The sequence below is a fragment of the Lathyrus oleraceus genome, chromosome 7 (assembly GCF_024323335.1).
Source record: "Lathyrus oleraceus cultivar Zhongwan6 chromosome 7, CAAS_Psat_ZW6_1.0, whole genome shotgun sequence".
NCBI lineage: Eukaryota > Viridiplantae > Streptophyta > Magnoliopsida > Fabales > Fabaceae > Lathyrus > Lathyrus oleraceus.
In genome coordinates, this window is record NC_066585.1 from 106,669,624 (window position 1) to 106,685,488 (window position 15,865).

At 40.5% G+C, this 15,865-nt stretch overlaps 1 non-coding gene across 1 annotated transcript; it reads right to left on the reverse strand.

Moving 5' to 3' along the window:
- Positions 1 to 284: 284 nt before the first annotated feature.
- Positions 285 to 391, reverse strand: LOC127109908 (small nucleolar RNA R71). The gene has a single exon (XR_007797154.1). It is a non-coding gene; the product is annotated as a small nucleolar RNA R71 (small nucleolar RNA).
- Positions 392 to 15,865: the final 15,474 nt, after the last annotated feature.

The following is a 15,865-nucleotide window of genomic DNA, read 5'->3' on the forward strand; positions in this document are numbered from 1 at the left end:
ATTTCGAACTAAAACCATCTTTACTACAATTAGTGCAACAGAACCAATTCGCGGGTCTCGCTACTGAGAACCCAAATCAACATTTAAAAGTCTTCATCCAACTGGCTGACACCTTTAAATCCAATGGTGCTTCACCTGGTGCGATTCATTTAAGTTTATTTCCTTTCTCCCTCAGAGATAGAGCATGTTCGTGGTTAGATTCACTTCCAGCTAACTCAATAATTACCTGGGAAGACCTTAGGAGAGTATTCCTTGCTAGATATTTTCCCCCTAGTAAGACTGCTGTTCTTCGAAACCAAATAACTAGATTTAGTCAAAACCAAGGAGAATCACTTTTTGAAGCTTGGGAGAGATACAAGGAGCTGTTAAGAGTTTGTCCACACCATGGCCTAGAACAATGGCTGATCATTCATACCTTCTATAATGGACTCCATTATAACACAAAGATGAGCATCGATACTGCCGTTGGTGGCTCGCTGATGAACAAACCTTACCCTGAAGCCTGTGACCTAATTGAGGAAATGGCCCAAAACCATTACCAATGGGGAACTGAACGAGCATCAGTAGAGAAAAAGGAGACCCAAGGTGGAATACATGAGATAAGTTCTATGGACATGATGCAAGTGAAAATGGACGCTTTAGCTCTTAAGGTCGAACATATTTCTACAAACTCTAACACCGCAGCGGTAGTCCACACAGAGTGTGAACTTTGTGTATCTAAAAGACACGAATCGGAAGAATGTAACCTTTTAAACGACCTGAACACCGACCAAGTGAATTACGCCCAAGGTAACCCATTTTCAAAGACTTACAACCCTGGACGGAAGAGTCACCCAAATTTTTCCTATAAAAAACAGAACCCTATCCAAAATTTTGCACCTCAAAGACCACAAGGTCTTCAAGCCCAAAAACCGAATCAACCTATGCAAGCTGTGCCCCAGAAGCCTAACCTTGAGAAGATCATGGAGACTTTATATCAGGCCAGACTCAGCAAAATAAAGAATTCCTAAACCAGAACATTCACGTAAACGAATTGATAACGCAATTAGGGACTAAGGTTGATCAGATAATTACTCACAATAAGATGCTTGAAACCCAGATCTCACAGGTAGCACTAAACCAAGCCCCACAAACTACACCTGGAGGACAATTCCCTGGACAACCTCAACTCAACCCTCGAGGGCAAGCTAACGCTATCGCATTACGAAGTGGGACCGCTTACGAAGGGCCTTATAACCCAGCAATGAGCGAGTCCAAAGCTTCTAAAGAAAATATACCTACCAACCAAGGAGAGGAACCAGTGGAACCCGAAAAACAAACAGACCAAGAAGGAGAAGCCAAGGATAAAACTTGCAAACCACCACCCCCGTACAAACCACCAATCCCATATCCGCAAAGACTTAAACAAACCAAAATCGATAACCAATACCAAAAGTTTATAAAAGTAATAGAGAAGCTTCATGTAGAGATTCCTTTCACCGAAGCCATCACCCAAATTCCATCTTACGCCAAATTTCTCAAAGACATCTTAACCAACAAGCGTAGGCTTGACGATCCCAAACCCTTGGAATGCAACTTTATTTCTGAGAATAAACTTGCTAAGAAGGAGAAAGACCCTGGGAGTTTTTCTATACCTTGCATTCTAGGGAGTCATGTGATCGATAAAGCTTTCCTAGACTTAGGCGCTAGTGTGAGTTTAATGCCCTTAGCTGTGTGTAAAAGGTTAAACTTAGGAGAATTACAACCAACTAAGATGTCCCTCCAATTAGCCGATAGATCTGTTAAGTATCCTGTAGGCATATTAGAAGACATCCCCGTTAGGATCGGTCAACTTTATATCCCGACAGACTTTGTGGTCATGGATATCAAGGAAGACGACGATATCCCTATCCTTTTAGGTAGACCATTTTTATCAACAGCCGGAGCTATAATAGATGTTAGAAGAGGAAAATTAAGTTTCGAAGTAGGAGATGAAAAGATATAGTTTATTCTTTCAAAGTTCCGAATGGCACCAATCATAGGAGACACATCTTACGCAATTGATATCATAGATGAATGCATAAGGGAATTCGATCAAGAAGAACATATGATCGAACCATTTTCAAACCTGAATGAAAAGGATGACGAGCTAAAGGAAATAGAACTTCACACTAACGAATGTTTGGCCCTTACTCCAGACCTTTCACCAAACTTTCAAAAACCAGCTCAAGAACTTAAGGAATTGCCCAAGAACCTAAGATACGAGTTTTTGGATAAAGAAATGAACCACCCAGTAATAGTTAGTGCCACCTTAAACCAAGACGAGACAAACCAACTCTTGAATGTTTTACGAAGATACCCCTCTGCCTTAGGATACAACATCTCTGATTTAAAAGGTATAAGCCCATCCGTGTGTATGCACAAGATCTCGCTAGAGGAGGATTCAAAACCTTCCAGAGAACATCAGAGAAGAATCAACCCTGTAATGAGTGAGGTGGTAAAGAAGTAAGTCCTTAAACTGCTAGAAGCTGGTATAATCTATCAGATCTCCGATAGTAAATAGGTAAGTCCTATACATGTGGTACCCAAAAAGGGAGGCATCACAGTCGTGCAGAACGAGAAGGGCGAGCATGTGGCTAAACATATAGAAGGCGGATGGCGTATGTGCATATACTATAGGAAACTAAATAAGGCAACTAGGAAAGACCATTTCCCCATTCCATTCATAGATCAAATGCTTGAGCGTCTTGCCAGACACTCTTACTTTTGTTATCTGGATGGATATTCTGGATTTTTCCAAATACCCATACACCCCGAGGATCAAGAGAAAACTACCTTCACCTGTCCTTATGGAACATTTACTTACAGACGAATGCCGTTTGGACTCTGCAATACGCCAACTACTTTCCAACTTTGTATGATGTCAATCTTCGCAAATTATCTCGACGGAATCATGGAAGTGTTCATGGATGATTTTTTGGTATGTGGGTTTGACTTTGAGAATTGCCTCATTAATCTTGAGAAAATCCTAGAAAGATGCGTAGAAGTTAACCTTGTATTAAGCTGGGAGAAGTGCCACTTTATGGTTAAAGAAGGCATAGTATTAGGACATATAATATCTGAAAGAGGCATTGAGGTCGACAAAGCAAAGATAGAAGTGATAGAAAACCTTAACCCTCCTAAGACTGTTAGAGAAGTCCGAAGTTTTCTTGGACACGCCGGTTTTTACCGACGCTTTATCAAAGATTTCTCTAAAATAACAAAACCCCTGACCGACCTTCTGATGAAAGACGTTGAATTCATTTTCAATGAAAAATGTATCGAAGCCTTTAATTATTTAAAACAAGCACTAATGTCAGCACCCATTTTACAAACTCTGGATTAGACTCAACCTTTTGAAATAATGTGTGATGCTAGCAATTTCGCCGTAGGAGCTGTTTTAGGACAGAGAAAAAATAAGAAATTACATGTGATATATTATGCTAGTAGAACCCTAGATGCCGCTCAACTCAATTATACGACAACAAAGAAGGAACTCTTAGCTGTAGCTTTTGCAATTGATAAATTTAGGTCTTATCTTGTCGGATCTAAGATTATAGTCTATACAGACCATGCAACTATCCGTTACCTTCTAAGCAAAAAGGATGCAAAACCTAGGTTACTCAGATGGATCCTTTTGCTACAAGAGTTCCACTTAGATATCTGAGACAAAAAAGGAACAGAAAACGTAGTTGCTGACCATCTTTCCAGACTAGAGCATTTGAAGCCAAACCGTTTACCTATAAATAATAATTTCACCTATGACAGATTGATAGCTAAGTTAGATACCGTTCCCCTTGAACCTGATAGAGACAACCTTGGAACAGTTTCTCAGATTAGCAGAGTACCATGGTACGCTGATTTTGTGAATTATCTAGCCGCTGATATCATACCACCTGACCTCAATTATCAACAAAAGAAGAAGTTCTTTAAAGATGTAAGACATTTCTATTGGGACGAACCACTCCTTTTTAAAAGAGGAACAAATAACATCTTCCGACGTTGCGTCCCGGAAGAAGAAGTTAGAAATATCATAGAGCATTGTCACTCTTCACCCTATGGTGGACATTCAAGCACATCCAAGACATACATTAAAATCCTTCAAGCTGGTATTTATTGGCCAACACTATGGCGTGATGTCCATACTTATATTGTCCAGTGTGACCGGTGCCAGCACGCTGGAAACATCTCAAGACACGATGAAATGCCTTTGAAGAACATCCAAGAAGTGGAATTATTTGATGTTTGGGGTATTGATTTCATGGGACCTTTCCCTTCTTCGATGGGAAACAAGTATATTTTGGTAGCTGTCGACTATGTGTCCAAATGGATAGAAGCTATAGCCTCACCCACTAACGACACCAGAGTAGTCATCAAGTTGTTTAAAAACAATATTTTCCCCAAATTTGGAGTACCATGACTTGTCATAAGTGACGGTGGATCACATTTTATATCCAGGATATTCGATAAACTCTTAAGAAAGTATGGAGTAAAACACAGAGTAGGAACACCATATCATCCCCAGACTAATGGTCAAGTCGAAGTATCAAACAGAGAGATTAAGCAAATCTTGGAAAAAACTGTTTCAATATCCAGAAAAGATTGGTCTGAAAAGCTAACAGAAGCATTGTGGGCTTACAAAACTGCTTACAAAACCCCTATTAGAACTACACCATACCGATTACTCTATGGAAAGTCATGCCACTTACCTTTTGAACTTAATCACAAAGCATATTGGGCCATAAAGACCCTGAATTTGGATTACCTAGCATCCGGCGAGAAGCGAATCTTCGATATCCATAAATTGGAGGAACTCCGCCAGAACGCTTACGAGAATGCCATTATAGACAAAGAAAGAACCAAAGCATGGCATGACAAAAGGATTGTGAAAAAGGACTTTAATATAGGCGACTCTGTTCTCCTTTTCAATTCCAGATTACGACTTTTTCCAAGTAAGCTGTGTTCGAGATGGACAGGCCCCTTTGAGGTTTCCAAAATCCTCAAATCTGGAGCAGTTGAAATCCGGAACAATTCCTGTAATCCGTTTGTGGTAAATGGACAAAGACTGAAGCAATATCAAGGAGGTGACATCCCCATAAATTGCCCTGGCCATACTCTGATCGACCCTCTGGTTCCTACCTCTGATATATAAAATTCAAATCGTCAAGCTAACGACGTTAAACAAAGCGCTGCATGGGAGGCAACCTATGATATCTTTTTCCTTTACTCCACTTTTACTATTTCAATTTTATTTTCATATGTTATATATATATATATATATATATATATATATATATATATATATATATATATATATATATATATATATATATATATATATTATATATAATATATATATATATATATATATATATATATATATATATATATATATATATATATATATATATATATATATATATATATATATATATATATATATATATATGTTTAGACTAACAGTTGCAATATTTGCGATTTCAGGTGTCCTCTGTTTTTAACCTAACTTTTCCGGATGGAGAATTTAGATACTATGCCAGTGTTCTTTCGTGACCCAGTACAGAAGCAACGCTACGCCATGCTTTCCCAGCGTCCAATGCTGCCCACCAGATATCCTGATTCAAGCTGCATGGAAGCATTAGGCATTGAGCCTAGTGTCAGGCATTTATGCAGTCAGCTGCAATGGGATGATTATACTGAAGCGATGCACGTGACTTATAGGAACCTCACTTTGGAGTTCTTGAGCTCGCTGAACTACGAGCCCTACGTTGGTCACGCTAGTGATGGCGGCTACATTAATTTCAGGATGTTTGGGACAGAATACACCTTCAACCACAAGCGTTTCGGTGACTTACTTGGATTTCAGACTACTTATGATGCCTCATCTGAGCTCCCCATGAGCTATTTCCTGAGTAGAGACGTTGAGAAGTTCTTGAGTGACATTACATGTGGAGGTAACCCTGACCCTTCCATCCAAATCTCTAACAAGATCCATAATCTTACTTTCAAATATTTTCAGATGATTATTGCTCACACCTTCCCGGGGAAGAGTGACACTGATACACATGTAAGTGCTGAAGAGATTTTCTTCATGTACTGTACCACTCAGTCACACCCAGTAGCTTGCGGAGATTTTATGATCGAGAGTCTCTATCTTAATGCTCGCTCCGCTGTAAGTCCTATACATGTTGGAAGCACGGTAACCCATATAGCCTCCTCCCTAGGACTTGATAGAAATCTATTTCACCTAACATCTTACTGCAGTTATACTTTGATGGATATTGACTTCTGTCTGGACCGTGGCCTCACGAGGAGATCTTCTTTCCACCCAGACCAATACAAGCTCCTAATCGAGGGTGAGACTATCCACTACTTTACTTTACCAGACCCTCAGGTAACTTGTGTTTATAATCAGGCCAACTGGGCCTATGCCATAGAAGGCCAAGGCGAGACAGTAGATGAGCAGAGAATCCCACCTACCAGAATCAAAATCCTCACCAATAATCCAAATCTTCAGAGTCCAAGCATGCATTCTAAGCTTGTTAAGCTTCGTATGGAGATAGCCCAGCTCCGCCAGGAGCTTGCTGACGTTGCTTTCCAGGTCGAAGTGTCAGATGCCACACATGCCACTGAAGCCGATATACTGAACAATTAGATCGCTGACCTTAGACACCAGATTGCAGAGCTCAGAGGATCCGAAGTTAAGGAGACTCCATTATTCCCTGGGCATTGATGATGTCACCGACTGAGAGATGCCGTTTGCTTTACTTATTTCCCATTATTTATTATTTATGCTTGTTTTTATTTTTCCTTTTGACTTTATGCTTTATTTTCCTTTCTTAGCATCTCTCGACCCGTGACTTATTGTAGGTGCTTAATTGGCTGCATTATATGGTAAAACACTAGATGGGTACTAATGTCTTGACTGATGTCATGACATGTATGTGTGACTACATTGTAGTTACTGCAGGACTAGCTAACACAGGATTTATTGAATGTCAAACTGGATGCTGTGACATTCATACCTGTCAACAGATACTAAGGAATAGAACAGCAGGTGTTCTGTTAGAACTTAGTATTTATTTCCAGTCTGGTTATCAAGGAAAGACCAGACCTGGCATAAGGCCTACTGACTGAATGTCAAACTGGATGTTATGACATTCATCATTGACAGCAGCTACTGAACATTAGACAGAGTGGTGTTCTGTTATAATTCAGCATGTAACTTAGTTTGTTCTTCAAGAGAATAACAGAACTAACTTAAGGCCAAATGTGTAAATGTTAAGTTGGACACTTTGACATTTATTAATGTAAGCTGTTACTGTAGTATGGTCATTTTGATCATGTACAGGTCAGCAAAATTGTACAGTCTGTTTTCTGGAAAAACAGACTCAGCATATGGACCTTGATGTCAAGCTGAATGTCGTGACATTCATGTCTGACAGCATATGCTATATTGTAGGTTGTTCAGTTTTCTGTTTCAGCTTTTTCTCAGGCTATTCTTCAGGGATTCAACTACTGAGAGAAAATCCAGGAAATCAACAACCAAGCTATATTCAATGAACCTAACAAATAGCCTATTTGTTAGTAACCTAAATGTTGAATTTATGGGAACTCGTGTGACCTTAAATTCAGGAGAATACAGGTGAAAAAGCCCAGGATACTGCAATATAAAAGGAAGGCGTTCCTTCATTCAGTTTCGGGGATTTTGAGGCGTGAAGATTTTGTGTGTCCATCATACTTCACTGCTGTATTTTTGTGAGTCTTGTATTAGACGTATCTTGTAAGCCAAGCCATTATCAAGTAGATGATAGCTTTGGCATAGGGTGTTCATTGAGTTGTAAGTGTTGTGTCACTCAAAGCTTTTAAGCGTGAGTGCTGTGTATCTTGATTAAAGCTGTGAAGCACAATCAAGAGTTGTTTGAAGTGTGACTTCAACTTGTCTTTAATAGTGTTTAAAGATAGTAATCACTGAGGTGATTGAGGGGGAGTGAGTAGGAACTCTGATCTTAGGTTAAGATTGAAATTGCATTGGGTAGTGATTAAGTGATAAGTTGTAAACGGGTGAGTTTAGCTTTGAATTGATACTACTAATAGTGGATTTCCTCCCTGGCTTGGTAGCCCCCAGATGTAGGTCATGTTGGACTGAACTGGGTAAACAATTACTTGTGTTATTTACTGCACTTACTGTTAAGTTCTGCATAATTCCTGTCTGTGCAGAATTGGATGTCATAACAACCAGTGTGACATTCAAAGTCTGATAACTAGAATTTCAATTGGTATCAGAGCAGGCACCCTGCCTGTGAATTTCTGGGTGAGATCTAGGGAAGTTACTTTCTAGTACCATGGACAAGGATTTAGGACACTCAAACAGACCACCCATGTTGGATGGCTCTAACTATGATGACTGGAAGCCTCGTATGATAGCCTTCTTAAGGTCTCTAGACAGCAAAGTCTGGAGAGCTGTCAACAAAGGATGGGAACATCCAATGAGGACAAGTGAAGATGGAGTCAGTGTGCAGATTCCTGAAGAAGAGTGGGACAAGGAGCAAGAGGCATTAGCTCTTGGAAATTCCAAGGCCTTGAATGCATTGTTCAATGGAATCAGCAGGAACATCTTCAGGCTGGTACACCACTGTGAACTAGCTAAGGAAGTTTGGGATACCCTCAAGGTAACTCATGAAGGTACTTCCAAGGTGAAGATGTCCAAACTTCAGATGCTGACCACCAAGTTTGAAAATCTGAGGATGAAAGAGGATGAGACTATTCATGACTTTCACATGAATATTCTTGAAATTGCAAACACCTCTGGTGGACTAGGTGAGAAAATGGCTGAAGAGAAACTTGTAAGAAAGATTCTCAGGTCCTTGCCTAAGAGATTTGCTATGAAGGTCACAACCATAGAGGAGGCGCAAGACATCTGCAACATGAAGGTGGATGAGCTCATTGGTTCCCTCCAAACCTTTGAAATGGGCTTGGGTGAGTATGCTGAGAAGAAGAACAAAAGCATAGCTTTTGTATCTAATGCTGAAGAGGAGTCAGAAGCAGGATATACTGGAGGTGATGAAAGTATATCAGAAGCCTTAGCCATGCTTGGGAGACAGTTCAACAAGTTCGTGAAGAAGATTGATCAAAGAGGTAGACCCAATGTCAAGAACATCCCGTCTGACATTAAGAAAAGATCAACTTCTGATGAGAAGTTCAATCACGGCAAGGGAATCCAGTGTCATGGTTGTGAAGGGTATGGACACGTCAGAGCTGAATGCCCTACTTACCTCAAATTGCAAAATAAGGGGTTAGCTATCACATGGTCTGAAGGAGACTCTGAAAGTGAATCTGAAGGAGAATCTGCCAAACATGTCACTGCACTAACCAGTGTTTGTGCCTCTGAAGATGACTCAAGTGCAGATGAACTGACCTTTGATGAACTTGCAGCAGCCTATAAGAAGCTGTGTTCCACCAGTGCAGAAGTGCGTGCACAAGGAGAAAAGCAAAAGAAACTCATCAAGGAACTGGAAGATGAGAGACAGAAGCAACTGTCTGTCATAGAGGGTCTAAATGGTGAGATAACCCTGCTGACCTCCAAGCTGAATCAGATGACTAAATCCATCAGAATGATGAATAAGGGAACTGACACCTTGGAAGAGATTCTAAAGGTGGGACAGCAGTCTGGAACCAAATCTGGCCTTGGATTTGGGAAAAGATCCTCAACTGAACACAAACGCCCAAAGGCTAAAGTTCAGAAGTTCAAGCAGAAGTCAAAGCCAATGTCTCAACATCGAGGAACTAGGATGAATGATCATCAGAAGAGGAAATACCAGGAGTGGAGGTGTCACCACTGTGGTAGGCTTGGGCATATAAAAGCCTTCTGCTACTGGATTCATGGTTTCCCTAACCAAGCCTTGCATGTTAAGCCTAAGCATAAAACACATAAGCGCTATGTTCCCATTAAGAAGCAACAATGGTATGCTAGGATAGCACACACTGCTCTAAGGGCTTCTACCAGAGAAGACTGGTACTTTGACAGTGGATGCTCAAGACATATGACTGGTATGGAAAATCTACTGGTAGATATTCAACCTCACACTACCAGCTATGTGACCTTTGGTGATGGTGCCAAAGGAAAAATAAAAGGTGTGGGCAAACTGGACTGTTCTGGAGTGCCAAAACTGAATAATGTGCTGTTAGTAAGAGGACTAACTGCAAACCTCATCAGCATAAGTCAGCTGTGTGATCAAGGGTTTCATGTTCAGTTTACTAAGGAGCTATGCATTGTGACAAATGGTGACAATCAGGAAGTTATGAGAGGAACCAGGTCCAAAGATAACTGCTACCTGTGGGAACCTGAAGTCTCTAACTTTTCCACAACATGCTCCTCAGCCAAGGAAGAACAGGATGTGAAGCTGTGGCATAGACGTCTTGGACATCTCCACTTACGGGGAATGAAGAAGATTATATCCAAGGAAGCAGTCAGAGGAATTCCAAAGCTTCTGATTGATGAAGGAAGAGTCTGTGGAGAATGCCAGGTGGGCAAGCAAACCAAGATGTCACATCCGAAGCTGGGACATCCCACAACCTCCAGAGTTCTGGAACTATTGCACATGGACCTAATGGGACCTATGCAGGTTGAAAGTCTTGGTGGGAAGAAATATGCATACGTGGTGGTGGATGACCATTCCAGATACACGTGGATAAGCTTCATTAGAGAGAAGTCAGATACATTTGATGTCTTCAAAGACCTGTGCATAAGACTTCAAAGGGAAAAGGACAGTTGTGTGGTCCGGATTAGAAGTGATCATGGTACGGAGTTCAAGAATTCCAAGTTTGATGAGTTTTGCTCGTCTGAAGGAATAAGTCATGAGTTCTCCTCCCCTATAACTCCTCAGCAGAATGGAATAGTTGAAAGAAAAAATAGAACTATTCAAGAATCTGCCAGAGCAATGATTCATGCAAAGAAGCTCCCCATGCACTTCTGGGCTGAAGCAATGAATACCGCATGCTATGTTCACAACAGAGTCACCTTGAGAAAAGGAACCTCCTCCACTCTATATGAAATATGGAAAGGCAGAAAACCCACTGTGAAGTACTTTCATATCTTTGGAAGTAAATGCTACATTCTCACAGATCGTGAACAGAGAAGGAAGCTAGATCCCAAAAGTGATGAAGGTATATTTCTGGGATACTCCACTAACAGCAGAGCCTACAGAGTGTTCAACTACAGGACCAATGTCCTGATGGAATCCATAAATGTCATTGTGGACGACAAAGAGGAAGGAACCGATGTCATGGAGGATGTTGAAACATTCCTTGACAGTTCAACTGACAGTCCAGTCAAGTCTGAAGAAGTACAGGAACCTCCTCCTGAATGTGAAGTAGATGTAACCACCAAAGTGCCATCTATCAGAATTCAGAAAGACCACCCTAAGGATCTTATCATAGGGGATCCCACCAGTGGTGTAACTACCAGGTCAAGAGGAATAAACTCAAATTCCTGCTTTGTATCCAAGGTTGAACCAAAGAATGTGAAAGAAGCCCTGACTGATGAATACTGGATCACTGCCATGCAAGAGGAACTTGAGCAGTTCAAAAGGAATGAAGTCTGGGAACTAGTTCCAAGACCTGAAGGGACCAACATCATTGGTACCAAGTGGATCTACAAAAACAAATCTGATGAGAAAGGAGTAATTACTAGGAATAAAGCAAGACTAGTAGCTCAAGGATACACTCAAGTTGAAGGGGTAGATTTTGATGAGACATTTGCTCCTGTGGCTAGGCTTGAGTCCATCAGATTGTTGTTGGGGGTAGCATGCATCCTGAAGTTTAAGCTATTCCAAATGGATGTGAAGAGTGCATTCTTGAATGGCTACCTAAATGAGGAAGTCTATGTGGAACAACCTAAAGGGTTCTGTGATCCTAACCAACCTGAGCATGTATACAAGTTGAGGAAAGCCTTGTATGGGTTGAAACAAGCTCCTAGAGCATGGTATGAAAGGTTAACCGAATTTCTGACCTCAAATGGATACAGAAAGGGTGGCATAGATAAAACCTTGTTTGTGAAGGATGAAGAAGGCAAAATCATGATAGCTCAAATCTATGTTGATGATATAGTCTTTGGTGGAATGTCAGAACAAATGGTTCAAAAATTTGTTCACCAGATGCAGTCTGAGTTTGAAATGAGTCTAGTGGGAGAACTGACCTATTTCCTTGGAATGCAAGTAAACCAAATGGAGGACTCTATGTTTCTCTCCCAAAGCAAGTATGCCAAGAACATAGTTAAGAAGTTTGGTATGGATAATGCCAGGCACAAGAGGACTCCTGCTCCCACTCACCTGAAGTTGACCAAAGATGATGGAGGGCCTAGTGTTGATCAATGCTTGTATAGAAGCATGATAGGTAGTCTGCTGTACCTAACTGCAAGTAGACCTGACATTTCTTATGTAGTTGGAGTGTGTGCCAGATATCAAGCAGAGCCTAAGGTGAGCCACTTGAATCAAGTCAAACGGATTCTCAAGTACATCAATGGGACCTGTGACTATGGGATGCTGTATTCACATGGGTCTGAGCCTGTCCTATCTGGGTACTGTGATGCTGACTGGGCTGGGAGTGCTGATGACAAAAAAAGCACATTAGGTGGATGCTTCTTCTTAGGAGACAACCTCATATCTTGGTTCAGCAAGAAGCAGAATTGTGTTTCTCTGTCCACTGCAGAGGCTGAATACATAGCTGCTGGAAGCAGTTGTTCCCAACCGGTTTGGATGAAACAGATGCTCACTGAGTACAATGTCACTCAAAATGTCATGACATTGTTCTGTGATAATCTCAGTGCCATCAATATCTCCAAGAATCCCATCCAACACAGCAGGACCAAGCATATTGACATTAGGCACCACTTCATCAGAGATCTGGTGGAAGACAAGGTGATCACTTTGGAACATGTAGCCACGGATCTTCAACTGGCTGACATATTTACAAAGGCTCTGGATGCTACTCAGTTTGAAAACTTAAGGAGCAAACTGGGAATATGTCTCTCTGAGACCTTATAGCAATCACTGATGGTTGGGATAAATTGTTTAATATCTCTGCCTATTAAACAATTTCTACTAGGCCATGATTGGTCAACAGATCATAGCTATGCTACTTGCAACAAGGGTGGATACAAGAGGATAAGGAGACACCCTACTGTGAGAAGGCCAATGTACCTGCAGGAGTTCAAGGATGCTGTTCATGCAGGAGTGGTTCTGGATGTCAGAAACAAAATCATGGCATCTGATATGGTGGTACCTACTGTAAAGCAAAAGTGGGTAATCACTTGATCAAAGCTGTGAAGCAAGATCAAGTGGATGGTAACTTGGTTGAAACTGTGAAGTAAAACCAAGTCTGTAACTTTGTCGTTACTCTCTGGTTATGTTGTTGGCTTTGGCAACATTTTTGACAAAAAGGGGGAGTAACCCCTGACAAACAGAGTGAGAGTCTCTACAACAGACTCTCAGGACGACAGATTCCTCCCCTGCAGCGATTGTGTGTTGAAGTTTAGATTTAACTTCTGTATGTGTGTGCTGCTGTGTGAAGTTTTTATTTAACTTCCATGTGTGTGAGTGTGCTGCCACTCTGAGTGTATTAGCTAGTATTAATTCCTGCTAGGTGTGTGATTCCGCTGCTATGAACTCTGTTATGGGGATCAAAGTGTTTTAGCCAAAAATTTGCCAAAGGGGGAGTTTGTAGGTGTTTAATTGGCTGCATTATATGGTAAAACACTAGATGGGTACTAATGTCTTGACTGATGTCATGACATGTATGTGTGACTACATTGTAGTTACTGCAGGACTAGCTAACACAGGATTTATTGAATGTCAAACTGGATGCCGTGACATTCATACCTGTCAACAGATACTAAGGAATAGAACAGCAGGTGTTCTGTTAGAACTTAGTATTTATTTCCAGTCTGGTTATCAAGGAAAGACCAGACCTGGCATAAGGCCTACTGACTGAATGTCAAACTGGATGTTATGACATTCATCATTGACAGCAGCTACTGAACATTAGACAGAGTGGTGTTCTGTTATAATTCAGCATGTAACTTAGTTTGTTCTTCAAGAGAATAACAGAACTAACTTAAGGCCAAATGTGTAAATGTTAAGTTGGACACTTTGACATTTATTAATGTAAGCTGTTACTGTAGTATGGTCATTTTGATCATGTACAGGTCAGCAAAATTGTACAGTCTGTTTTCTGGAAAAACAGACTCAGCATATGGACCTTGATGTCAAGCTGAATGTCGTGACATTCATGCCTGACAGCATATGCTATATTGTAGGTTGTTCAGTTTTCTGTTTCAGCTTTTTCTCAGGCTATTCTTCAGGGATTCAACTACTGAGAGAAAATCCAGGAAATCAACAACCAAGCTATATTCAATGAACCTAACAAATAGCCTATTTGTTAGTAACCTAAATGTTGAATTTATGGGAACTCGTGTGACCTTAAATTCAGGAGAATACAGGTGCAAAAGCCCAGGATACTGCAATATAAAAGGAAGGCGTTCCTTCATTCAGTTTCGGGGATTTTGAGGCGTGAAGATTTTGTGTGTCCATCATACTTCACTGCTGTATTTTTGTGAGTCTTGTATTAGACGTATCTTGTAAGCCAAGCCATTATCAAGTAGATGATAGCTTTGGCATAGGGTGTTCATTGAGTTGTAAGTGTTGTGTCACTCAAAGCTTTTAAGCGTGAGTGCTGTGTATCTTGATTAAAGCTGTGAAGCATAATCAAGAGTTGTTTGAAGTGTGACTTCAACTTGTCTTTAATAGTGTTTAAAGATAGTAATCACTGAGGTGATTGAGGGGGAGTGAGTAGGAACTCTGATCTTAGGTTAAGATTGAAATTGCATTGGGTAGTGATTAAGTGATAAGTTGTAAACGGGTGAGTTTAGCTTTGAATTGATACTACTAATAGTGGATTTCCTCCCTGGCTTGGTAGCCCCCAGATGTAGGTCATGTTGGACTGAACTGGGTAAACAATTACTTGTGTTATTTACTGCACTTACTGTTAAGTTCTGCATAATTCCTGTCTGTGCAGAATTGGATGTCATAACAACCAGTGTGACATTCAAAGTCTGATAACTAGAATTTCACTTATTACTATCTATTCATATATATATGTATGTGTTACTATTATTATGTTTTTATTTTATTTTTACTTTACTTTACTTTTTTATTTTGTCATTTATCAAGCTTAATCAAAAATAAAAAAGACAACATGTTATGGAATCCTATGCGCACCTCCTTTACAAAATAAGGAAAAAGTTGAAGCCCAAGAAGCAAGGAATAAGCCCGACCCAAAAACAACAATTCCGGAGCCATGGCGGGCGGCATAGCCTCATGGCGGGCGCCATGGGGTCTGTACTTTTAACGGGACAAAATCCCTAAATCTCCCATTTTTGAATTCTTCAACCTCTCAAAACCCATTTTTTCCTCCTTCCACCTCCATTGAAGTCCACAAAAATTCCAAACTTTATCATTCTAACTCTAACCCGTTATCATTCCTAAACTTCACTCATCAATTTCTTCCACCAAAAACCCACTACAATCCCATTTTCACTTCCTTACCATAAAAACCCATTTTTCTCTTCACTCACCATCAATGGCTGGAATGTAATTCAACGATATCATGCTTCGCGGAGGGAAACCTGGAGAGCGTCAAAACAAAATTTTACAGAAGTTGCAATCACGGGAAATTCTCGCCACCAGGTATGTAGATGAGGACTGTTTGTATACTTTAGGGACATATCATAGTGTTTTTCATATGCTAGATAATTTAGGACTGCATGATATTTTTGCTAATAAGGAGCCCA